The sequence below is a fragment of the Panthera uncia genome (genome assembly GCF_023721935.1).
Source record: "Panthera uncia isolate 11264 chromosome A1 unlocalized genomic scaffold, Puncia_PCG_1.0 HiC_scaffold_16, whole genome shotgun sequence".
Taxonomy (NCBI): Eukaryota; Metazoa; Chordata; class Mammalia; order Carnivora; family Felidae; genus Panthera; species Panthera uncia.
The window spans coordinates 30,089,849-30,116,642 of record NW_026057576.1 but is presented as its reverse complement, the minus strand read 5'-3'; positions in this window follow the sequence as shown (position 1 = coordinate 30,116,642).

The following is a 26,794-nucleotide window of genomic DNA, read 5'->3' as shown; positions in this document are numbered from 1 at the left end:
CTCCTGCCAAGCAATCCTGCAAGGTTCACATATTTTTGTCTGTCTTACAGTCTTACAGATGACAAAACTGAGTTTCAAAAATTTTAAGTAACTTGACTAAGTAAACGAAGCTTTTAATGGTTATAATTTGAGCCTTGGTCTGTCTCATACCACACACTGTATCCTCTGCCACAGCACTTTTTATCCTACCTCCAAGCAGGAAATATTATGAGGAATATTATGCTAGAGTTTTCTCATTTAACAAAATCTATTACATGAGACTGTATTGATTCATAAGCTCATTTGTTCGAGTAATCTCTAATATGTTCCTGGAATCTGTTAGTCAGAAAGAATCTCAGAGTTATTTAGTCTGACTCTCCTTTTATAGATCTGGCAAGTCTGCCAGGGAATGTTTCCCCCAAATCACACAGCTGCCCTGTTGCAAACTCTGATCAGCGCTCACTAGGTTGGGCCTTCCCCAACCAATCCTGATTTACACCATACAAGATTTGAAACAAAATAAACTGTTGGCATGCACCCTGCTCATGGGTTGGTTTGGCAGAAAGTAAGACTTTCGCTTCAGGGCAGGAAAATGGACCATACACACTGTAGGAATTGCTTTTAGTCAATCAATACTGCATTAGTTAATGATGGGAGAAGAGTGCAGGTGGGAAATCTAGGTGGAAGAAAATGGATTATACATGATAGTAATTGGAAGCTATTGTACAGCTCAAGTGACAAGTAGTGTCAGTGGCCTAAAAAGCTGTTTATGGCTAAGGTAGCAGATACAGAGTCCTAAGTTGTAACAGATCATGATCACCAATCCCTTCATAGATATGATGGCATATATATTACTTAAAAATACCAACAATCTCAATATAACAAAGCAATAAGTGCTATAAGCTGTAACTATATGCATGTGACACATACACACACATCACTTAATATAGATACAACATAAAAAACACAAAATATGACAAATATATACTTATAGACATAGTACATAGTTGTTGTTTTTTTACAACTTAAACATCGAACTTTAAATTCTAGTGGTATCTTGGAGAAGTCTCAAAGAACGTAATATAAATTAAGTATATATTTCCTATATTTACTTGCAGATTGATTGTAACCACCTCTCACTTGATCAGAGCTCAGAGTTCTATAGTGTAAGTACCATGGAGCTCATTATTTTTACACATTCAGTCAGTATTTCAACAAGGTGTTCTATTGAAACAAGCCTTAAGTGACTGTAAAAATCTATATTATGGTCAATTTATGTCTTGGCTTTATTCACTTGCATTTCTGAAGCAAATATTTAAGAAACTTCCCAACTGTTTTGATTCTACAATTTCTTATTCTAAACATTTTTGAAAAATGAAGAAAAATGAGAGTGAAGAATTTTGCAAATTATAAAGCCAAAAGAGTTATGAGCAGGTATTTTTGAAAATATATTACCCCTTACCTATTATAAAATTGGGTTGTTGAAATTATCTTAATATATATAAAGTTTACAGTATCTACATAAATGTTTATATTCTTTCATTGACACAGTTGGAGTCTGAGATTCTGGATACAAAGTTTAGTAGATAACAAGAAATCACAATATATATAATTTAATTATCTTGGCGTTTTATTGTTTTAATAAGATTGTGAACTAGTTGAGGAATCCAATGTTCATTTCTAACATTGTATCTATGGTAGGGAAAAGAATTTTGAATTTAAAAAATGAATATAGGGGCACCTGAGTGGCTCAGTCGGATAGCCGACTTCAGCTCAGGTCATGATCTCGCGGTTTGTGAGTTCGAGCCCAGTGTCAGGCTCTGTGCTGACAGCTAAGAGACTGGAGCCTACTTCAGATTCTGCATCTCCCTCTCTCTCTGCCCCTCCCCTTCTCATGTTCTGTCTCTCTCTGTCTCTCAATAACAAATAAACGTTAAAAAATATAAATAAATAAATAAATAAATAAATAAATAATCATCTTTAGTACTTTTCTCACTCCAGGCCATTCTCAATATAATATACATTCTGCCTAAAGCATGATTTCCCTCAAAAGAATTTTTACCTTACTACAAAATAAAAATCTAAAACTTTTACCATCCATAAAAAAATCTGCCTCTTTTTCCAGCTGTGTCATATCTATTCCCATTGTCTCCTTTGTTTATCCTCTATTTACATATGAAATTTAAGTTTCTGAATTGGACCTAAAATTCTGATAAAATCTATCCATTAAAATTGGCATCAATACTCTAAAATGTCTCCTTATTCTTTTTATCCTTAGCTACTGCCAAGGTTTAAAATTACTAGTTGTCATCAATAGACAATAAAATTAAATGTCTCAAGATTAAATATTTTACCCTGAGAGGCAGTGAGAGAATAAAAAATTTAAAAAAAATTTAAAAAAGATTCAGGATTCACTGTAGCAGTCAAATTGACAGCTTTGTGTTGATTCTATATGAAGCATTTTTAGAGAAGAGATCAATGATCACTATAAGATCTAAAGGACAGACAGCTGAGGGAGGAGTGCTGGCAGCATACACATAAAGGAAAAGATTAGAAGATGTGGTTTATTCAGAATTGGGAAAAGAATAAGGTTGGACTTTGACATGCTGAGTTTGTCTTATCAGTGAGCCAAATGGCAAGTGGTTGAAAATGTAGTTTATAATCTTATGGAAGAGGTCAGAAATCAAAATACATACATTGAATTCAATTCAAGTTCTATAGAGTATTTTTTCTGTGCCAGAGAATTTTCTGAGGAATAGAAAATTAAATTGAGCTTGTCTCTAGGGATTCTTTGGTCTTAGTAAGGAGAAATAGATATATACATAACTACTCATAAAGAGTTATATGGAAATATCTAGAATGTACTATAGAAATCCTTGTGAAGAAGCAGTTTAACTTGCCTGGTGGTTTGGGTAAAGCCATGGAAAGCCATGGAGTTGCAGACAATAAAATTGACAACCAAGTATCACTCTCTCCAGTCCTAGCTGTTGCCTCTCCCTATATTGTACCACTTGTGCAATGATAATTTAACAACAACATGGGACTCCTCTATATATGCTGTTTTTGTAACACTGTCTCTTCTTACTAATTCTATCTATCTTTTATAGACTTGGCTCCATTAGCACTTTCTCATTAAGGTCTTCCTTATTCTCTTGGTGTGTGTTTCTCCTTATGAGTTCTTCTTATGAGACCCTGTAATCACTGCTATTTTAATATTATTAAATAGTGTTAAAATTATTTGTTTGCTAAATCTCTCATTAGGCTCCAAACTAATTAAGGGAAAGGCCGATTTTATCTCTAAATCCCTCGAGTCTAGTATAATACTTGACAACCATGAGATGCATAATAAATCTTTGTGGAAAAAGGAAGGGGAAATAAACAGAAGAGGAAAGTATAGTAGGAGAAATAAAGGAAGGCAAGAAGATACAGATTAAGAAATTCTCATGACCAGAGCCTGAAATTGCTAAGGTGATAAAACAGATGCAATAGAGAAATAAATGAAAATGATGTAATGGTCTAGGAAAGGAGTGTAAAAGAAAATTAGAGAGCAATTTACAGTACAGTGATTTGATGAAAACGAAGAAAATGCTTTTATTTAAATGTATATATATGCACACATTTCAGTATTGTGGGAGCTAGGGGACTGATGGAGAAATATGGTCAATAAGTCAGATTTCTATAGAGCTGAGACTGTAGTTATTAAGAAGTCACAAGTGGGATGTCAGTAAAAATGACAGACTAGGGAATTCAAAGAGCCCAACTTCCATAAAATACCTCCCCTCTAAAAAAGCAAAAACTGATAGAATCAATTTTGTCAGAATTCTGGAAAATAATAGATGTTTTACAGCAACAACAACAAAATGTGCTGGATCAAGAAAAAGGTAGCTTTAACCTGGTAGGAGGACTTCATGATGTTTTAACATTTTCCCCCCATTCCTCCCTGTCCTCACTATGACTGTTCTTGAATATATTAGCCCATATTCCCAGGGTGGGCACCTAGTTCCAGAGGGACCAGAGCAGAACTTGTTTCAACAAACAAACAAACAAACAAACAAACAAACAAAAAACTGTTATCCGTTTAGAACTGTCAGAGAGTTCCTTAAAGGACTAATACAATGCATTGGACTTTGTTTCTCCTGACTCGGAGCTCTTTCCAGGCAAAATGACAGCTACATGGAAGACATTACTCGAAAACATTAAAAGACAAATGAACAAACCATAGTTACCTGAGGCACAAGATTATAGATGAGGACAAGAAATAACATGCTGAAAGCCTAGGAGGAAAAGCTGGGGAGAGAATTACTTTGGGTATAAGGGCTTTGAAATTCTCTTGTGTATAATAGGAAATGTAAATTCTAGGTGCATGAGCAGGGAAGGAGATATGCCCATACAAGACCTGAGAAGACACTGGATCAAGTCCAGCTGATCTTCATGCTGAGCACAAACAGGAAGTGAATGCGAAGGCAGAATTGTAAATGTCCTGACTACACCTTGAAGAAGTACCCCAGGAAGGAGCAAATCTGCAAAAGACAAAGAAAGTGTTGGTTTTTGTTTGTTGTTTGTTTCAAGCATTTAAGGAAATATTTAAGGAAATCTCTATCAAATGGCCAGCTGACTGCAACCTAAAGGTCTGGGACATCAAGGATCACACATGACAAAGAATACAGTTTTTAAAAAATAGTTCAGAAAAGTTGCTAAGAAAACAACTGCAAATGAGAGCAAACAAGAAAAACCAACCCTGAAGAATGAGAAGAATCTGGTTTCCAGACTTACCACATTAAAATATTAAAAATACCTTTGTATGAAACACACAAAGAAACAAGAAAAGTACAAACCATTCAGAGGAAAACGGAGGAAATAACAGTATTTTTCCCAAGTAAAAGTCAGATATTGCATTTACTCCATAAAGACCATAAATCATCTGTCTTAAATACACTCAAAGAACACAAGAAAATCATTGAACAAAAACTAAAGGAAACCAGGAGAATGATATCTCAACAAAATATTAATAAAAATACATACATTTTAAAAGGAAATAAATAGAAATTTGGGAGCTTAAAATATCCACAACTGAAGTGAAAAATTCATTACATGGGTTCATCAACAGACATGAGGAAGCTGAAGAAAGACTCAGCAAATGAGACAGGATGGAAAAGATACTCCATGCAACTACTAACCAAAAGTGAGCTGAGAGGCTTATTAATACCAGGAAAAAAATAGACTTTAAGTCAAAAAGCATTAAAAGAGACAAAGAAGGACATTATATAATGATAAAAGTATGAATTAATCAAGAAGATATAAAATTTAAAACATAAACCTAATTAATACAAAGCCTCAAATTATATGAAGCAAAAATTGATAGAATTGAGAGGTGCCTGGGTGGCTCAGTTGGTTATGCATCCAACTTTAGCTCAGGTCATGATCTCGTAGCCCATGGGTTTGAGCCCTTCATTGGGCTCTGTGCTAACAGCTCAGAGCCTGAAGCCTGCTTCGTATTCTGTGTCTCCCTCTCTCTCTGCCCCTCCCCTGCTCACACTCTGTCTCTCTCTCAAAAAAATAAATAAACATTTAAAAAGTTTAATAAAATGATAGAATTGAAAGGAGTAATAGACCATTATACAATAATAGTTGAAGACCTCAATATTCTGTTTTCAGTAACAGAACAACCAGATGGAATATTAATAGGGATAGAGAGGTCTTTAATAACAGTATAAACCAACTATATCTAACAGATACACATCAAACTCTCCACACAAAACAAAAAAATAGAAATTCTTTTCAAGTGCGAATGGAGTATTGTCCAGGATAAGCCATATGTTAAAGCACAAAACCAGTCTCAAAAGATTTCATAAAATACATATCAAACAAAGTGTATTTTGTGATTATAATGGGATAAAACTGTAAGTCAACAACATGAGAAAAAGTAGGAAATTCACATACATAAAGAAATTAAACATCATACTCTTAAACAAGTAATAGCTTACCAACAAATAATAAGAGAAATTAGAAAATACCTGCAGCTAAATGAAAACCAAAGCATGTACACCCCAAATTACAGGATGCAGCAAAAGCAGTGATAAGAGGGAAATTTATAGCTTTAAAAGTTGGCATTAATATGGAAGAATGACCACAATTCAAACACCTAATTTTGTATCTTAAAGAAGTAGAAAAAGAAGGGCAAATTAAACCCAAGCTGGCAAAAAATCAAAATGAGGATGTTCCCACAATTTTATAGAAAGAAAGAGGATTTTAAAAGAGTAATATAAATGATTGTATGCTAACAACTTGGATAACCTAGATAAAATGGACAAATTCATAGAAATACACACATTACCAAAAGTGAATGAAAAAGAATTAGAAATATATATAACCAGTAAAGAGATGGAATCAGTAATAAAAAAATCTCCCAACAAAGAAAAGCTCAAGACTAGATGGCTTTACTGATGAATTCTACCAAACATTTCAAGTTAAATCAACACCATTTCTTTCCAAACTCTTCTAAAAAATAGAAGATGAAAGAATCCTTCTTAAATCGCTCTATGCAGCCATATTATCCTGATACCAACAGCAAAGAGATCACAAGAAAAGAAAAACAAAAACAAAAAGCAAACACAGACAAAATCCTTTATGAATATAAATGCTAAAACTCTCAGTGTGATACTAATAAATTGAATTCAGTAACATATTATAAAGGTTTATACATAATGATCATGTGGATTTATCCCAGGAAACAAGAGTAGTTGAACACACTAGAATAAATAAATACACCATATTAATAGGATGAAGAAAAAAAAACCACATGATTATCTCAATTGATGAAGAAGCAGATTTACAAAATCCAGCATCTTCTCATGATTAAAAACACACAATAAACAAGGAGTAGAAGGAAGCTTTCTCTACCCGATCAAGGGCATCTAAGAAAAACTCATAGCTAATATCATTCCCAATGGTGAGCCACAGAACTTTCCAGGTTAGATCAGGAACAAGACAAAGATACGCTTTCACTACTTCTATTTAGCATTTTACAGGAAGTTCTAGCCAACCTAATTAGGAAAGATAAAGAAAAAACAAATAGATCCAAAATGGGAAAAAAAAAGAAGTAACACTGTCTTTATTCATGGATGATATATCTTTAATATAGAAAATCCTAAAGAATCCACAGACTACTAGTCCTAATAAACAAATTCAGGAGTGCTACAGAATACAAGATAAACAAGTAAAAAATCAGTTGTATTTCTATGCATTAGCAGTGAAAATCTTGAAAATAAAATTAGGGAAACAATTTTATTTATAATAGCATCAAAAAGAATAAAATACTCAGGGCATCAAGGTGGTTCAGTCAGTTAAGCATCCATCTCTTGGTTTTGGTTCAGGTCATGATCTCACGATTTGTGGGATCAAGCCCCCAGTCAGGCTCTGTGCTGGTGACAAGGAGCTTGCTTGGGTTTCTCTCTCTCCCTCTCTTTCTGTCCCTCCCCTGCTCTCTTTTTTGTCTCTCAATAAATAAGCTTAAACAAGTAAAATACTTAGGAATTAATTTAACCAAGGATGTGGAAGACTAGTGGTTTGAACATTGTTGCAAGAAATTGAAGAAGTCAGAAGTAAATGGAAAGACATTCAATGTTTATGGACTAGAAGACAGTATTGTGAAGAAGACAACACTTCTCCAATCAATCTACAGATTTCTCCAATCCCTGACCTTTTTGGTAGAAATGAAATGGCTATCCTAAAATTCAGATGGAATTATAGGGGACTCTGAGAAGCCAAAACCTTTTTTTTTTAAATATTTTTAAATGTTTATTTATTTTTGAGAGAGAGAGAGAGAGAGAGAGCGCGAGCATGAGCAGGGGAAGGGTAGAGAGAGAAGAGACAGAATCCAAAGTAGGCTCCAGGCTCTGAGCTGACAGCACAGAGCCCAATATGGAGCTCGAACCCATGAACTGTGAGATCATGACCTGACCTGAAGTCAGATGCTTAATTGACTGAGCTACTCAGGCACCTCCAAAACAGTCTTTAAAAGGAAAAACAAATTGGAAGATTCACACTTCCCCATTTCAAAATTTACTACAAAGCTACAGTATTCAATGATGTGTGGTACTGGTGTACGATAGTTACATATAACACTGGAATACAATTGAGAGTCCAGAAATAAACCTTACAGTTTTATTCAAATAATTTTTGACAAGAGCATCAAGATCATTTAATGGGAAAAGTATGGTCTCTTAAATAAATGATGTTGGGACAACTAAATTTCCATATGCAAAATAATAAAGATAGACCCTACCTTATGCCATATAAAAGATTAACTCAAATGAATTAAAGACCTAAATGTAAGAGCTAAACTATAAAACTCTTAGAAGAAAATATAAAAGTAAATCTTCCGGACCTTGTATCTGGCAATGTATTCTTAGGCCTAAAGCAAAAGTAACAACAAAAAATAGATAAACTGGACTTTATCAAAATTAAAAACTTTACACATAAAAGACACTATGATATGGTGAAAAGACAACCTATAGAATGGAAGGAAATATTTTTGAAACATATATCTGATAAATATCTAGTATCCAGAAAATATTAATAACTCTTACAACTCAACAAGAAAAAGACAAACAACCCAATTAAAAATAGGCCAATGAACTTGAAAAGATAATTCTCCAATGAAAATAATCAAATGGTCAACAAGCAAATAAAAAGATGTTCAACACCATTAATTATTAGTGAGTTGCAAATCAAAACTACAGTGAAATACCACTTTACACTTACTAGGATGGCTATTAAAAAAAAAAAAGGAAAATAAAGGTTGGCAAGGATGTGGAGAAACTGGAACACTTGGACATTGCTGTTGGAAATATACAATTGTGCTGTCACTGTGGAAAGCAATTTGAAAGTTCTTCAATAATTTAAACAAAATATTAACATATAATTCAGCAATTTCACTCCTAGATATATACTGAAAAGAATTGAAAGTAGTAATCAAGCATATACTTGCACACAAATGTTCATAGGAGGACAGAAAGGGAAGACAACTCAAACAGGGCTTGAATGGATAAACAAAATGTGTTACAGCCATACAATGGGATAGTTTTTAACCATAAAAATGAATAAAGTATTATTTATACAAGCTATAATGTAGATGAACATTGAAAACACTATGCTGAGTAAACCCAGACATGGAAAACTACATATTGGATGTTTCTATTTATTTGAAATGTCCAGACTAGCTAAATCCCTAGGTACAGAAAAAACATTATTGGTTACCAGGAGTTGGAGGAAGGGAGAAATAGAAAATTACAGCTTAATGAATACAGAGTCTCCTTTCGAAGTGATGAGAATATTTTGGAAGTAGAAAGCAGTGATGATTGTACAACGTTGAGATGATATGAAATGCTACTGAATTGAACTTTCAAACGTTTAATTTATGTTATGTAAATTTTACCTCAATAAAATAAATGTCACCAGTGACCTTTGAGAGAGAATCTTTACAGCTAATTGAAAGCAAAAGTCAAATAACTGTAAGTTCTCTGGCAAGTTACTTCAAATTTTTAAAGCTCAGGAAAGTGGAAGAAATGAGAGTAATTCATAGAGATATTTTGAAGATTTAAATAAGGTGATAAATATGGACATCACATTATACAAAATGGTGAGTTTTCAGTAATACTTACATATCTTAAGTACTATATTTAAAAGAATGTCTAGTGAGAAAGAACAGGTAGTCATGACAATTTTATAGACTTGACTTTCAGCAAACTTGGTATTAGAGAAAGGAAAAAAGTATATCCCCATTAATACAGGAAGAATGTTTTAAGTATAACTAAGATATAAGAATATGGATAACCATTGGGATGGAAAGAATAGAAAGAGAAACTGAAAATTCAAATGAGAGATGAGAAAGTTAATGGAGAGAGCTCTAAGAGGAGGTAGAAGTGATTGGGATTACAAGGAATTTTGAAAATACAAAATGACAGTTCTCAAAAAAAAAAGAAAAAAAAAAGAAAAGAATATTAAAGTTCCCATTAGGTTGAGTTACGAAGAATTTGTATTGGTTCCAACCAGTGTGGTCTTGTAAGCTTTTCCAGCTAACATGATTTGTGAGGGAAGGTGAAAAGCAAGGGGTATCACACAGTCGGACTCAGGAAAAGAGAAGAGGGACAGAGCACATTTCAGTGAATCCACTTTCTGGAGAATACAAATAATTGACTTCAACTGAATTAGAAAATTTAGTGGAGTCAGAAATAGAGTGATCAACTAGGAAGATAAAGAGGAGTTGGCTTCATGTTAAAATGAGGCAGATTTAGATGAAGCAGGAAGAGGAGTAGAAGAAGAGGCCATTGTAGTCAGAGTGGTGGAATTCAGAGTTTAAATCTTGCATTTAGAAAATTCTCAAGTAATAAGGAATGCCTAAGTTTTATGTTCTTGGTGGGTAATGGAACAAACATTTCAGTTTAACAAATAATTATTAACTGTGAACTTTGTGTCAGAAATTGTGGAAGTTGCTAAGAGAAGCATGTAGATGAAAACTACCCCCTAATTACTGATGTCTAATATGAAATTACAAATAGATGTAAATTACAAATAGATGTAAAATAGAATTACAAATAGATGTAAAGTTTCAATATACTGTGGAAAGTGTTATAATGGAGGGCATACAAAGAGTGTTATAGGAGCATTGAGGAGGGCTCCCTAGGACAAGTGAGGTCTAAATTGAGTCTTATGGAATAGTTAATATCTATTCAGAGTCTGAATGCTTGCTTTTCAGGCAGAATGAATGAATACATAGAGATATGATCAGTAATGGTAGGGAAGTGGCGCTAGATGTAGGAACCACTAGAACCTGAATATAAGAGAAGCACCTTAAATCACTTTCTACTCGGCTGGACTAATTCTCTCCATTCCCTTTGTAATATATACCAATCTGTGCCCACCTCACAGTAATACTTGTAACTGTTAACTTTCCTACTCAGTGGGCTTGTTCAGAACATTGTTGTTTCCACTAGCTGAGTTACATGCTTAGAGTCAGTTCTATTTTGTTTCAAAGTTCACCTGTAACAATTATTAATGCATTAAGATAATTATTTAATTACATTAAATATATCATGATATTCATTCATACAAAAATCATTAAAATGACAAGAATCAGTAAAGAACTTTGCTGTTGAATTAGATGTGGGTAAAACAAGTAGAAATTATCGGGAAAATATTAACTAATTGAAAATCCAAGTTGCTTCTCAAATGCCTTGAGATTATTATCTTAAAGAATCTGACTAGAAATCATAAATGTTTTATGTCTGGCTCCTGCAAAAATATTAATAAAAATTCAAACCAGCTGACATATTTAAAGAAAAGATTATAGCTCTACATTAGAAGTAAATGAATCTATATTTATAAGCCTTAAGATACCTAAAACATATATTTATTATCAATCTTAATGACTCAATCTTTAACAGATTTTTATAATTGAGTCACTATGTGTTCTCATTGTGTTGGATAAGAAGTGCTTCCATACTACTGGTAACCGTTAAGTATAAGGACAGGAAGTGAGATAGATTGGTCAATCTTATCCTGAATGAGCTTTGATGAAATACTGAGCAATGTAGCACAGTGCTTTGAACAAAAATATAATTAGTAAATACTTGCTGAATGAAAACAATATAAAGTTTAGAATTTAACTTGTAGGTAACGGCAAGACATTAATGGGTTTTAGCAAGTGAGGTTGTGTTTAGATGGATTACTCTTTCTTGTGGAGTGGATAACACATTTAAGGTGTGACAAAGTAGTTGTTACAAAATGGAGGAGACTATTATAAATATCCATGTGAGATCCAATTAGGGCCTAAAGCCAGTTAAATTTAGTAAGGGTTCATTTCCTTTTTTTTTTTTTTTTTTAATGTTTCACTGATTTTTGAGAGAGTGCAAGTGGTGAGGGGCAGAGGGAGGGACAGAAGATCTGAAGTGGGCTCTCCTCTGACAGCAGCCAGCCTGATGTGAGGCTTGAACTCATGAACTGCCAGATCTTGATGAGCCAAAGTCAGATGCCCAACTGGCTGAGCCACCCAGGTGCCCCAGTAAGGGTTCATTTCATATATCATACACTTAACTACCAGTTGTTGCACACATACAATATGCCAGATTTTGGATAAGGACCTGAAGATTTATTTATGAATCAGAGAGCATGGAACATGTACTTATATAATTTTCATCCTAGTATAAAATATAGCTAACAGCTATTTTATTGTTATGCTAACACCTGCAATGATGGGGGAGATATAGTGTGCTATGGATACCTATAGGAGGAGAATCTGATAGAATGATGCATAATCAGGGTAGGCTTTCTAGAGGAGGTGAGCTCTATGGTCAAGTTCAAAGAAGGAATCCAATTTAACCAAGCAAAGAGAATTCAGGAGAGGTCTTCTAAATACAAAGGCTGTGTGAAAACTTAGAGGTAAAGGAGAGCAAGAATGAAATCAGCAGAATGGAATGTATGGATTGTCAGTAGTGAGGGGAAGTAGTGGCAAGAGGTGAATATATAACATGAATATATAAACAGAGGTCAGATAAAGGTAAAATTAGCTTTGCTAAGTATTTAGAGCTATATAGTGAGGAAGATCAGCCATTGTAGTGTATAAAATGAGTATGTTATGTGGTTAATTTTAGTTTATAAATCTCATTCTGATTATTAAAAAAATCCATTTAATAAATGGATTAAAAGTAGCAAGAGTTTAAGGGAGCAGTTTAGAAGCTATTGCCATAATCTGTGTGACTAGAGCTTGTTGCTAGAGCTGAAATATCATCAGTGGGGTAAAAATAGTATAACAAAAGGTGACGTTTATTGAGTACTTACCATATACCAAGGACATGCTAAGCACCTTTAAACTTTTTAATTACTCTGTAAAATAAACTATAGTGTAGTCATTGCTATTATTTTCATTCTATAGATGATGATATTCAGATTCAAAGACATTAATTTACCCAAGATCACAGAGTGAATAAGTGTTAAAGTTATGTCATGGATATTTCTACACAGAGTACAATGCTTACAAAATTGTTGGAAGAGCTGATGAAACTGGTGTAGCTTTGGCCACCAGAAATGAAAACACAACAATAGACAAATGGCCAATCAGCTGTAGTGACCTACAACTCAGGTCACTCCTAAAGTTGTAATGGAATCACCTACCCATTGCTGCTTCCAAGAATTCCTCTGGCCCTACAGGAAATGGGCAAATGGATACTCACAGCTATAATTAAGGGATCAGGATGACAGATAAAGTGCTGCCCTCTGCCACTGCCTCCACTGTTCTGATGCTTCTTATCATGGAAGAGACTGGGGAATAGAATCTGGGATTCTGTGGAGAAACCTCAGAGATCTATGGCTTTGCTAGTTTCTTAGAAAATTACTAAAGAGGAAGGGGATATGGCATCTGTCCAACTTCCATCTTCCAAATCTCACTCTGTGCATATAACTGATCCAATACCTAACTTCAAGGGAGTCTGGCAAACGTAGTTTTTAACTTTTCAACATCTCCAATTAGGATAAGGGTAGAGGAAAGGGGATAGGTAAGCCAGCTAGAGAGGGACAAGAGGGAAATCATGGAAGATACCTAGAACGCTATGGTTAAAATCCAAACAAAAGACAATCATGGCTCAGACCAGAAGGGTAGCAGTAAAGACAGTGAAAAGTAATTTAGTTTGGAATATATTTAGAAAGTAAAACTACTGAGCTATGCTGGTGCATTAAATGAGAAATATAAAAGAAAGAGATGCGGTGCCTAGGTGGCTCAGTCGGTTGAGCGTCCGACTTTGGCTCAGGTCATGATCTCATGGTTCGTGGGTTCCAGCCCCGCATTGGACTCTGTGCTGACAGCTCAGAGCCTGGAGCCTGCTTCAAGTTCTGTGTCTCCCTCTCCCTCTCTGCCCCTCGCCCACTCATGCTCTCTGTCTCTCTATCAAAAATGAATAAACATTACAAAAAATTTTTAAAGAGAATAGTCCATGATAACTAATACTTTGAGCTGAAGCAAATGGAAAACTGGAATTGCCATTTGCTGAGGTGGAGAAACCTAAGAAACAGATTTGGATGAGGAATGGGGGAGAAAGCTTAGGAGCTAACTTTGAAACATTAAGTTGAAAATGTCTTTTAAACATCTAAGGGGAGATGTCAAGTAGACAGAAAGTATATCTAAAGTTCAGTGTGAGTTCAGTGGCAGAAAATAAATTTGGAAGACATCATCTCCTATAATTTAAAAAATGTAATTGTATGAAAGACAAAAACTGTGATAACTTTTAGTCTGCATTTTAGTCTGCATGTGTTTTACGAAATCTATCCTCTGGTTTAGCATCAGTAAGTTGTTAGTGCAACACAAGTATACGATTCTGTCTGACAGTGCACACAGAATGATATAAATAACACTGAATGCCACATATGAATGAGGAAGATACCTCCATGTTGGAATGAACAGGAATCTGGAACAACTCATGATCAAACTTAATCAGAGTTATTGCTCAGGACAATATGCAGATTATAGAAATCTGAAATGATTCAAATCCAGCAAGAGACACGAAAAGAGTTAACAAGTCTCTTGGGGCAGGGGGAGTAAAAGAAGATGGTAGACTGTGTGTTTAAAAACTGGTTCACAAAAGAATCGGTCAGAAAGCAAAGAAAAAGCTAGATTCTAACAATGAATTGTGAAGAAAAGTGAAGCAAACCCACATTGATTTTATGCACATTGTCATGCAATGTTTACTAAAGGAGAAAAGGGTTTCCCAGCTCTTGTGATAGATCAAAAGATTCTTCTAAATCTTAATATTTTCTCTTTTGTGTTCAATGTGTAAAAATAGTAAAGATTAAAGTAATTGATGGTGGGTAATATGATAAAAAGTTCATAGGTCACCCTGTTGCATTTTGTGCTCTGCTGCTTTGATTCTGCTGCTGTCTCCTTTCCTTGCAGCATTATTTATTCAATCTGTTTAGTTTGCTTTACAGGCTGTGGCAGCATTCACAGGGTGGACCTATTGAACCAAGCCGTAATAGATGTAATACATCAATACATTTGAGCTGAACAGCTTTAATTAGGCCTTCCCGGTCATTTCATCAATTCAGTTGAGTACCATTGGGATTTGGATAACACCGAGCCTCCTGTCGAGCATGAGAATTACAGCACTCCAGCAGGGCTCCACCAGTCACAAAGCAAGGTTAGGCAATCAACGATAATTCACACAGGGAAGTGCTCCGCGCCCAACCCATAAACTTGCCCTTACGGTAATATCTTTGAAATCCGGAAACCTTCACACCCAAGTGTCAATTCGGAATGCAAACTGCCTTAAAACCCCTCAAACAGACACATAAAGCTCTTTTCCTGCTCAATAGAAGAACAGGAGTTTACCTTGTTGCTGCTGACATACATGTATAATCAAGATACCGTTTCTGTAGCAGTTAGGTTGATGGACAGGATCTAAGAAGATGCAAAAACTGTGCTGAGTGTAAAATTTTATGTATGCAATTTGAACTTTCAATAACACAGCTGGTTTATATTTTGTGTTGTACTTGTCACGTACAGCCCAGAATAAATATGCTAAAAGTAACCTGATACAGAAAATCTATACAGATGAACAGTAGAGCAGGGCCAAACCATGTCTGGAAAAGGATAGACTACTTTACACACAATTTTGGCATGACTCATGGCTAATTTTCACCTACAAAATGTCTTCAAAAAGAAATCCCAAAAATGAAAAGGAACATCGGTCAGTATGGTTTGCCAAAATCCAGGTAACAAAGACATTTTCATTTATGTAGAAAGGCATCCAAAAAATCTGATGTCATTTTTCTATAATGTGTACAGTGTGGAGATACCAATTTGTCAAGAACACCCAGTGAAGATTTATTGGGGAAGAATCAACTAACACTGTAGGTGCAGCCCTATGGGTCATGGCCAGCACAGGAACTGACCTGCCTGTAGCGCTCTGAAGTGGGCTTTCCCACTTTAGATTTGAAATCTAACGATTTCCAAATCATTATATTTTGAAAACAGAAGTAATGGGCCAGGTGTATTAGACTGAGGTCTCCATTTCCCCAAATGCCAAAGAATAAATCAGCAGATTAATTGAGAATACCATATCCTAGGAAAAATAGTAAGAGGTCTTTATCAGGTAGTCTAACAAGGCTCTCCTCATTGTTTTTCATCCAAATGGAACCTTTCTCCCAGGGTAAATATCCTGGACACCTGGCTTGTGCTATAGCCACATCTGCTGAAATTTGGGAGCAGAGCCTGCTTCATTTGACCATGAGTCAAGTAGCAACCAGTCCAATTTGTTATGACTATGAAAGTTTTAAGTTATGAAATGACAAAGGGAATGGAATGTTTCTTTAAAAAATTTAACCATGTTGAAACTGTTTTTGCAAAAAAGGAAAAAGGAAGATGTACAAAATTAGAACATAGGAACTAGCAAAAGGATAAATGGTTTTCTCACTTTAAAAAATTAACCACATTTCTATGAGCTTAAAGGGTTATGCCATTTACATTTGAAAATAATACTAGACATAATATAGGTTAATTTGAAATACTCTTTCTATCAACTGCAAACAAGAAAACCAAATTAGTCTTAATTTTGCCTTGTTTAACTTGACCATTTAAATTAGAGATTCTTTGCTAATCTAGATGCTTTTATAGTTACCACATATTTTCACATGGAGCTTTTTTTTTAATTTGACTTCTTTGACCCATGGAATATTTTAAAGTGGGAATTTTTATCTTTGCAAATGGTAAGAGTGATGCTATAATTACACTTGTGGGTCTCTGTGAATATTTGAGTCTTTACAATGTTCAAAACCACAATATTGATATTTGTTATTCATGTAAATGGTTAGCAAGTAATATTAGTTCATTTGTTTTAATATAAGAGAAAATAATACAGCTTGGTTATAAGAGAGAGAATATAAATCTAATAGATATGTCAAAACAAACAGAAATATTAAGTTAAATTGTAGTAGCATTTAACTCCTCTTATTTTAATATTCGTTTTTTAGTTTGATGATGGATTGGCCAGACAATAAATGTTGGGCTTTTACACATGGAAAAAGCATTATATCAAGAAATGTAATTACAAATTTTATTAATGCCAATAATACAAATAATCTTTTAAAATGTTAAAAGATGGGTTTTCTAATGCACACCATTAACTTACAGCAAGGGTGGTTAGAGTATATAAAACATAATTATTGTGCAGTTGAATCCAAAAATGCTTCAATGTTTTCCTTCAATGTTTTCAAAGCTGTCCTTCCCACTCCATCAAGGTTTCCTGGCACATAAATTATTGTGGCTACTTATTGCACTCTGAAAAAAGATTTAGATATAGACTCAACATCTACAATATGCTCCTTCTGTAACTCTTAAATCCTACATTCCCTATCTGGATGGATTTATATTTAGATTTATATGTGATGTATATGTTATATGAAAAACATATATATGCTTAACATATATAACATATAGATACACATCTATTTTTATATGTATATATACATGTACTTTTATATATATGGGCACACATACATATATATGTTTATCCCTTACACCCTATCAAAATGCTATATGAAATCTAATATATTAGAGAAAACATTGCAGTGGTAGCTAAAATCTATTAAGTTTTAATTGTTTTTCAACCTTAAAGCAAATAAACTAACGTAGAAAAATTTCCTTAAAAATTTTTTAGTAACTAAGTTAATATTGGTTGTTGTAAAAATTCAAATAGTAGAATGTTTAGAGAAAAAAATAAATATTCCTGTCCTTAGTGCATATCCCTGGGGATAACCACTGCTATCAGTTTGGTGTATATCCTTTTTGTTATTTGAAATGCATATTTTAATATTAAATAAGTAAAATAAAATATATACACTTACATTTGTTATTTTGCAATTATCTTCATTAATATTTTAGGCAAAGTTAATGTTGTGACATTTAGACTTACCTCATTCTTACTAAATATATTTTTATTCCACTATGTGCATATATAGCTATTCATTTATCTGATCTCCTTTTTTAAAAAAAACATTATTTTATTTATTTACATTTTATTTATACTTTTTTTTAATGTCTTATCTATTTTTGAGAGATAGACACAGAGTGTGAGCAGGGGAGGGGCAGAGGGAGAGAGGGAGACAAAGAATCTGAAACAGGCTCCAGGCTCCGAGCCTGCTTAAGGCAGGGCTTGAACCCACGAATAGTGAGATCATGACCTGAGCCGAAGTCGGACAGTTAACCGACTGAGCCACCCAGGCACCACATTTTTTTATTTATATTTTAATTAATTTCTATTTTCCTAGTACAAACTGTGCTATAGTATATATCATGGACTATATTACAAGACATTTTTGGAAATATCTCAATGTGTTAAGTTCTTATATTTGTAATGCATATGTCTAGCTTTTATATAAAAAAATTGTATTACATTTAATAGGTTTCCCAATTTTGCTTCAAAAATGTCACCCTAATTAACATCACTACAAAAAGTATATGTGAGTGCCATTTCTCTCAAATTTGCAAGCATAGTATATTAGTAATGTATCTGTAAAATACATTTTAGATATTTTCTCCCAGTGTATATTCATTCTGCTTCACTTATTGTGTCTTTTCCCAATTAAAACATTTTTCTCAAGTCAATTTAATTAATATGCTCCTTTATGTCCTTGGAGTTTTATGTCACATTTTAGGGAGTGTTTTCCACTCCGAGATTATAAAAGTGTATTCTTAGTTCCAAATTTCTGGAAGCAGGGTCTGAGTGGGGCTTCTAGTGAGGTGTTTTATTAGGGATGCTCTCTGAAGAAACTTTAAAGGCATGAGAGAAGCAGAGTAGGGAAAGGGGAAGTTGAGTAAGCTGTGGATTCAGGTGAGAACTGGTTAATTCCACATGGAGCTCTGGGATATGAATTATACCATAAAGGTTGTCTCACTTTAAGATGGGTGAGTAGGGGCGCCTGGGTGGCGCAGTCGGTTAAGCGTCCGACTTCAGCCAGGTCACGATCTCGCGGTCCGTGAGTTCGAGCCCCGCGTCGGGCTCTGGGCTGATGGCTCAGAGCCTGGAGCCTGTTTCCGATTCTGTGTCTCCCTCTCTCTCTCTGCCCCTCCCCCGTTCATGCTCTGTCTCTCTCTGTCCCAAAAATAAATAAATAAATAAAAAAAAAAAAAAAAAAAAAGATGGGTGAGTAGAACCCTTGCATCCCATCATGAGTGACTGGTTTCTGAGCTGGGGGAGAATCATAAATGCAAAGGACTCCCTAGCCAAGTGACATCATTCTCACAGAGAAGGGTAATTCTCCAGAGAACACTGCAGGTGTGAACCATTAGCAACAGACTGTGCAAGAACAAGAAGTTACCAAAACTTTGGGCAGGGCACTGGCACCTTTTGCTGCAAGTGAGCTCCTGCATTTTCTTCAATTAGCTGTACAGACTTGTAGATGTGGTTGTTTTGTTTTTGTTTTTGTTTTTAAGAAAGCTATGCCTTCTGGAACATTTTAATATGTAGCATGATATATTATTTTTTTCCCAGAGATCACCAATTGTAACAACAGCTTCAATTAAATAATCAATGCTTTTCCCCTATAAATTCAAAATACAGCATTTACCATATCAAATTCCCACATGCACATCAGTTTTTAGATTTTAAATTGTGGTCTACTGATATGTTTTGTCATTACTATTCTCCTCTCATATTGCCTCAATTATGTGCTTTTTACGCTTTTAAGAAAAGTCACTCGACATTATTCTTTTTACCCACATCTGGCTATTTTATCTTTATTCTTTGGGGATAATATGTAATGCAATTGAAGTCTTTACTTAGATTAAATTTGATTTATTGTTCATGTCTACGCTGGAAATAAATCACCAGGCAACAAGGAGAATTAAAATAAAAAGAAATAAAAGTTCAGTTATGTGTGTTGTTAGGACCAAATATCTGATCTCTGCATCATGCTGAAAGCCATGTGTTACACTAATATTTCTATTTCAGACCTGGATAATTTTAGACTTCAGCAACAGTTATATTGTACTATGGTATTATTCACAACCCAGGACATAAGTAGTGATTCTCAAATGCCTTGAACAATAGCAAGAGAAATATCTTATGAGATGATAGCATGCACAAGAATTATCAAATACGTGAGGAAGTCCAATGTGATGGAAGATACTCTATGAAACAACAAGCTGGAGAATACATGTATAGTAAATTGACATTAATAGAAAAATTAGATCCTGTAGAATGGGTATGTTTCAATATTCCAAGAAATAAAAAATAAATGAATCTCTATAAATAAGATTGTGGATATATAAAATAAAAAGATCTAAAGGAGAACAAGATAGAAATTATGAAGATTAAGTTCTTAATTTCCAGGAAAAAAATTCATATGATTACTTAAATATTGACTAGTCGCTACCAGAGAGTAAATTATAAATTGGAAGAGTGAGAAAAGAAAATAAATGAATATATCATAGTCAGATTTTTTCAAATCACTACATAACAGGAAATCTAAGAGATATGAAGGATGGAGTGTGAAGCTCCAGTATTCCACTAGTATTTGTTCCAGAAGGATTACAGAAAGAGATTGGATGAGAGGCAGTATTAAAAGAGTTAATGACAAATTTCCAGAAGTAAGAAAAAGTATGATTGAGTTCTCAGATTAAAATGTTTCACCTAGTGCTAGGAATGAGGATATTTGTAAATCCATACCTGGTCAAATCACAATAAAAATAAAGACATCAAGGATAAGGAAAAATCCTAAAAGGTTAACAGAAAGGTCTGAATATCTACAAAGGATGAATTATCAAGAGACATATCCATAGCAACAATAGGGTGACATAAGACAATGGAAAAGTATCTTGAACCTGCTAAGAAAAATCTTTTTTTAAACATATGTAACCAAATTATAAATATGAAATAAAGAGTATATTTGAAATAATAGTAATTTACAAATTTTACACCCCAAAACCTCAGTGAGAAAATATTATAGTATGCCCCTGAGCTAAAGAGACAGTAATTTTAGAAAAGAATGGAAAGTAGGAAAAAAAAAGAGAACAACAAAAAAAGAAATCAGTAAATGACAATAGTAAATCTAACTAAGCCTTTGCTCTAAAACACTGGGTCATATTACAGTCAACTGGGGGTGTATTTAAAACAGTAAACAATGGAAATGATATTAACATTATTTGGGGGTATGTTTTAAAAGTAAAATGAAAATAAAATAAAACAATAACAGCGACTTTTGTGGGGCATTTAGTAGGAAGTGTGATAAAGTCCTTGCCTAATTTCAGAAAAGGCTAGAGATGATCTTCAAATTAAAATATGTTAGAACATATACATTTAAGTATCTGTGTTAACATAGTAAGAGGTGCTAGTAAAAAAAAATAGACACAAAGATTATTATTTCTATTTAGTAGGAGACAATGAGAGAAATGAAAAAAATATATTTCTTTCACATATAGAATTTAAGATACCAAACATATAAACATAAGGGAAGGGATGCAAAAATAATAAAAAAATAAGGAGGGGGTCAAAACATAAGAGAAACTAAGATATAGAGAACAAATTGAGGGTTGCTGCAGGAGTTGTGGGTGGGGGGATGGGCCAAGTGGGCAAGGGGCATTAAGGAAGACACTTGTTGGGATGAGCACTGGGTATTATATGTAGGTGATGAATCACTGGATTCTACTCCTGAAATCATTATTGCACTATATGCTAACTAACTTGGATGTAAATTAAAAATAAATAAACAACAAAAACAAACAAAAAACAAAAACCCTTAACCAATGCAACAAAACATAATCTCAGAAGCAAAGAAAAAGCAGAGCAAATAGAAGCCACAAAATATGACAGAAATACATCGAAAAAATCAGAAGTCAGAATAAAAGAAAATGGCTCAAACTTGCCAATTAGAAACTGCTCAATGGTGGGAGAGGGTGTCACTTATTCTTCACTCCCAATGTTTCCTCCTCTTTGAAGGGACATTCATTGGCGTCACACTACACACTACCGCGTTCTCTGCAGCCCTCTGTGCATTTGGGGATTTTGAATCTCTGGCCTGGAAGTTAACAGCTCAGCTGTCTTTTCTTTGACTCTGTGATCCTGCTTCCTTTGGGGTTTGTGTTTTCTGGCCTTTTGCTCCAAGCAGAAGTTATAGAGAACTGTGAACTGTGAAAAGATAAACTGAGGCGCATTAAACATTTTAATATTTTTATTCGAGCAAAAAACAACTGGAATTGGGCAGTGACAAATTGGAAGTGGTTAGGAGTACTCCACCAACAGGAACCAGGAGAGAAAAGACTTTTCAGAGAGAAAAGGCATGGAAAAAAGCAAAGAAATTATTTGATTGGCTATCGTGTGAGGCTTTGTTTTATTTAGAAAAGTCTTGGTAACTGTTTTTGATTGGTTGTCTTTAGGTTTTGATTTCTTAATCCTGAGGCATTAATAGGCTTAGGTTTTCATTTGCTTTTTTACTTAAGCTGCTAAGGTATTCAAACCACCTCAGTCTAATCATCTTCTTACTTAATTGATACAATGGAACTAGCACAGAAGGACATGTGGTTGTTCAGTACTTCCTGTGATTGGGTAGATAATGTTCAACTCTAAGGTTCAGTATTACGGGCCTCATTGTTCATAAATACCTGGGCCACATTGCTAATGTCAGCATTATAGATAATAAGTATTTTTATATTTATTCACCTTTTAATATTTTTGTTTCCAATCTCACTGATATTTTTTGTCTCAATATGATTTTTTAAATCCTCGGCTATAAGAAAAATCAGAATTTAAATTATTAATAATCTTAAATATTTTAATATTTAGTATCACATTAGTATTATATAAATATTTGCTATTAGAAAAATCTTCAAGTTTAAGCAAACTTCATTCACTTCACCTTTCCTTTAAAATACATTAAGATATATATATATATATATCTTAATGTATTTATATTAAGCCAGCTCTCATACAGAGTCTTTTTTTTTTTGGACTAGGAATATCAGGAAAAACTTAATATAAACTGCTTTGCAATTGAAAGAGGTCACATGATAGATATTTATGGGATGAGATGGGCATCCTGTGGTGCTTATGACTTTTTCAAAAGCTGTTTACTTTCTAATACACAAAGGAGCTATTTTGTCTTTTAAATACCACATTATCTTTTGAGAATGGGGCATAGTTCATTCTAAAAAAAAATCACCAAGTTTAAATAATGGCAGTAGTTTACAAAAAAACAAAAGCAAACCCCCATAATTTAGTTTTTTTCTGCAAGTGGAACATATGGTCAAATTTATTGGAAATTAAAAAGGAAACATCTGAATTTGGCTGCATATTATGAGAAATTTTACACTATACTTATTGGTTGGCTGAATTCACTACTTGTCAACTCTAATTTATTCTAAAAAAGTCACCTTGCCAAGTGCCTGGGTTTTCATTGTGCCCACATTAAGTAATGCATTTCTAACAACAGGCATTGCAATTCAGCCATCTCATACATGCGTTATTTATGATAAATGCATTTGTATATTCTTTATTCAGTTTTGCTTGTACTATATTCTCTTTGTCTGATTTTGTATGCATAGCATAAATGTGAATTGATTCTGGGGAAACTTTGGGTTAATCATATTTTGAGTTATCAAAAAAGTAACTGCATACACCAAAAGTATAGCATTTCATTTAATAGTGGAAATTCTTTAGCGAGACATTGATAGTAGATTTGGCAGCTGAATGATGTATTTCTCGAAATAGGAAGATGTCCTAGAAGTAACTTGTGGCTGTTCCTAAAGATTTATTAAAACTAAGCTGACACTTGCATCATTGATGGAGGTAATTTTAAAGCTCTTGAAATTCTACTGACCCTAAGATAATGAAACCACCACCTTATACACATTTGTATTCTGTGGCATGTAGTGTGGTTAGTGGTATGGAATGTGAAATGCTATCATTATCTTCCAGAAGAATTCACAAAAGTAACTGAGGGCAAATGCACGGACTAAGAGACACTGCAAAGAAAGGTAGATACAGTGCTGAGTACCTGATGAGTGGTTATGTATAAAAACAAACAATAATGATAAGGGATTATTTAGGCAGTTAATAAATCATGAGGCTCAGTGATGCACATAGCACCATAACCAACACAGATTTCTTAAAAAGTGTTTCCTTTATCATGTATCACAGCAGAGAATTTATATTATGCCCTAAAACAAATCAAATCCAGTGCCTAGGAAAAGTACCATGAAATGTACTTAGAAGAGCCTTGCTGAGGCAAAGATATGTGCATATTTATGACACAGACTGCCATGGACTCCACAAATGAAAGCTCTGCTTATAATCCAAATAACATTTCTAACAGTATTTTCAGATAAGGAGAACGTGTGTTAAACTCTGCTCAGAAGCTTCAAATCTTTAGGCTCATTCAAAATGCGGATTGTGCATATGAAATAGGATGATTGCTTTATATTGAAATTCAGCAGAAATATTAATGAAAATCTATGGGGATGGCTAACATTCAACTGCTTTCAGAGATTCAGCATTAAACTATGATTTATTAATCACATATTCATGGAAAGAGTTTATAACCCAGTTCGAGCCCTTCCCTTCCAATACTAAGATTCACCAGGTAAAAAGATTAGCTTTCTTTTTTTTTAATTTTTTTTTTAAGATTTTATTTTTAAGTAATCTCTACACCCAACGTGGGGCTAGAATTTATAACCCAGAGATCGAGAGTTGCAATCTATGCTGACTGAGCAAGCCAGGTGCCCCAAAAAAGACTAGCTTTCAAAAAAAAAGTGTGAGACAAGTGGAGTAGGAGGGGGATAGGAAGATGTAGCAAGATAAAAGATATGAAGCATAGATGGTTATGATACCTGGTACAAGTTAAAAATGTGAAACAGCCTCTACCTTCAGAATTGCATTTCCCCTTGGGTGACTACATCACTATACATTTTAGTAGATTTTAGGCATAATCCTTTTGTGTTTCCCTGGTCAGATTCCTCCCTCATTGCTCAGGATGGATACTATAAGCCCATATCCCTATCAAGTCTCTTATTTCACCACACTTTCCCATTTTCACTAGATGGCTTCATCTTCAAATTCACAAAGATAAGAATTGCCTTAATTAACTGTCACAATTTTATGCAATAGCTGAATTCGTCATCATTTTCGTTCCTTCCCTCAATGAAAACTGTATTTCCCTAGTCTTGTAGGTTTGATCCCACCTCTTTCCCATTGTGTCATTCATGATCCATTTTCTATTCATTTTTCTCTACCTCTTGGCTCCTTTTCTCTGTTCCATTGACTGTCTATTCTGTTCGTGTTTTTTCCTATCCCATGGGTTATTTCCATTAATATTTAAGCTTTTAGAAGATATTTGGTTTTGAAAAGCCTTTCTTTGATGTCATACTCCTTCTGCTTATATCTCAGTCTCTTGCCATCTGACACTCTAATTCATTAAAATTATTTTCCCCAATAGATCTGTTCCAAAAGAAATTTGATTTATATTTCTCCTCTGTTTCTTCCTTCAAATGGCCTTAACTTTACTTTCAGATACTAGTACTACATAGTCTTTTTTTTCTGTAGCAAGATTTCTCAGTCTTTACATGATTGATATTTTGGACTAGATAAGACTGTTTTTAGGTGTTGTCTTGTGCACTGTGGATTTTTAGTAGCAACCTTGGCCCATTCCTGGACTCTACCAAGTAGATTCTAATAGCACACTTCATCCCCACCCCTTTCCTCCATCGTGACCCTAAAAAATGACTCCAGACATTGACAAATAGCTGTTGGGGGACTATATTGAACCCAGTCAAGAACCACTGGTCGATAGTGACTCATATTTACTCTCTGTTTCATTCTGCACTTGCCAGTTAAATGTTGATGTTCCTTAGGTTCTACTCTAACACTCTGATAACTTTACATATTTTCTATATGCTACTATCTTACTGATACATATTTCCATGTCAGAATGCTCCTTGAGTCTGATGTATTCTCACCTACAGAACTATGGGACATCTCACAAGTGCCTCACACTCACAAGTTATGAAACTGAATACATCATTTCTCACACCCACTTCCCCCAACCTGAATATCCCATTGTCTTCTCAAGGTGAAACAACTACCTATCCAATTTCCAAGGCAGAAATCATGGGAATCATCTTTGACTCCTCCCTCACCCAAATGGCATATGTCACATCAACAAAATACAGTACCTCATTTGCACCATTATTTTCCCTTTTCAGAAGACCATCATTTCTGATTTACATTACCACAATATATATTTTTTGGTCTACTTTCAGATTTGGATCTCTCCAATGCATTTACCACATTGCAGTACAAAAAACAAACAAACAAAAAAAAATGAAATGAAAACCCGATCTTAGAGCTCCTCTGCTTAAAACGCCTGTGGTTGCCTGTTTTACTAAACAGAAAAAAAAAATATCACAAATTCCTTAACATTCTTGCATGCCACATTCTTCGTAATGATCTGATTCCTATTGTATCCCCAATCCCACGTCTTGTCATTCTTATCCATACTGAATTACTTCCAGTTTCCTAGAATGTATAATTCCATTCTATTTTAGGTCTTTGCATTTAGTAATTTTTTCCCTCCTTGGAACACTTGTATTTCATGACTTGCAGCAGCTTTGACTGCAGTCACTGACCAGTTCTAAACTATCCAGGGTGCTTATTCAGGAATTTTCTCTTCATCTTTAGGCTTTTACGAGACATCTGCCCTTCATGTTTTCATGAAACACTGTAGACAACTACATATCACACTTTATTGAGATTATGTGTTTACTTGTCTATGTCCTCAGGTG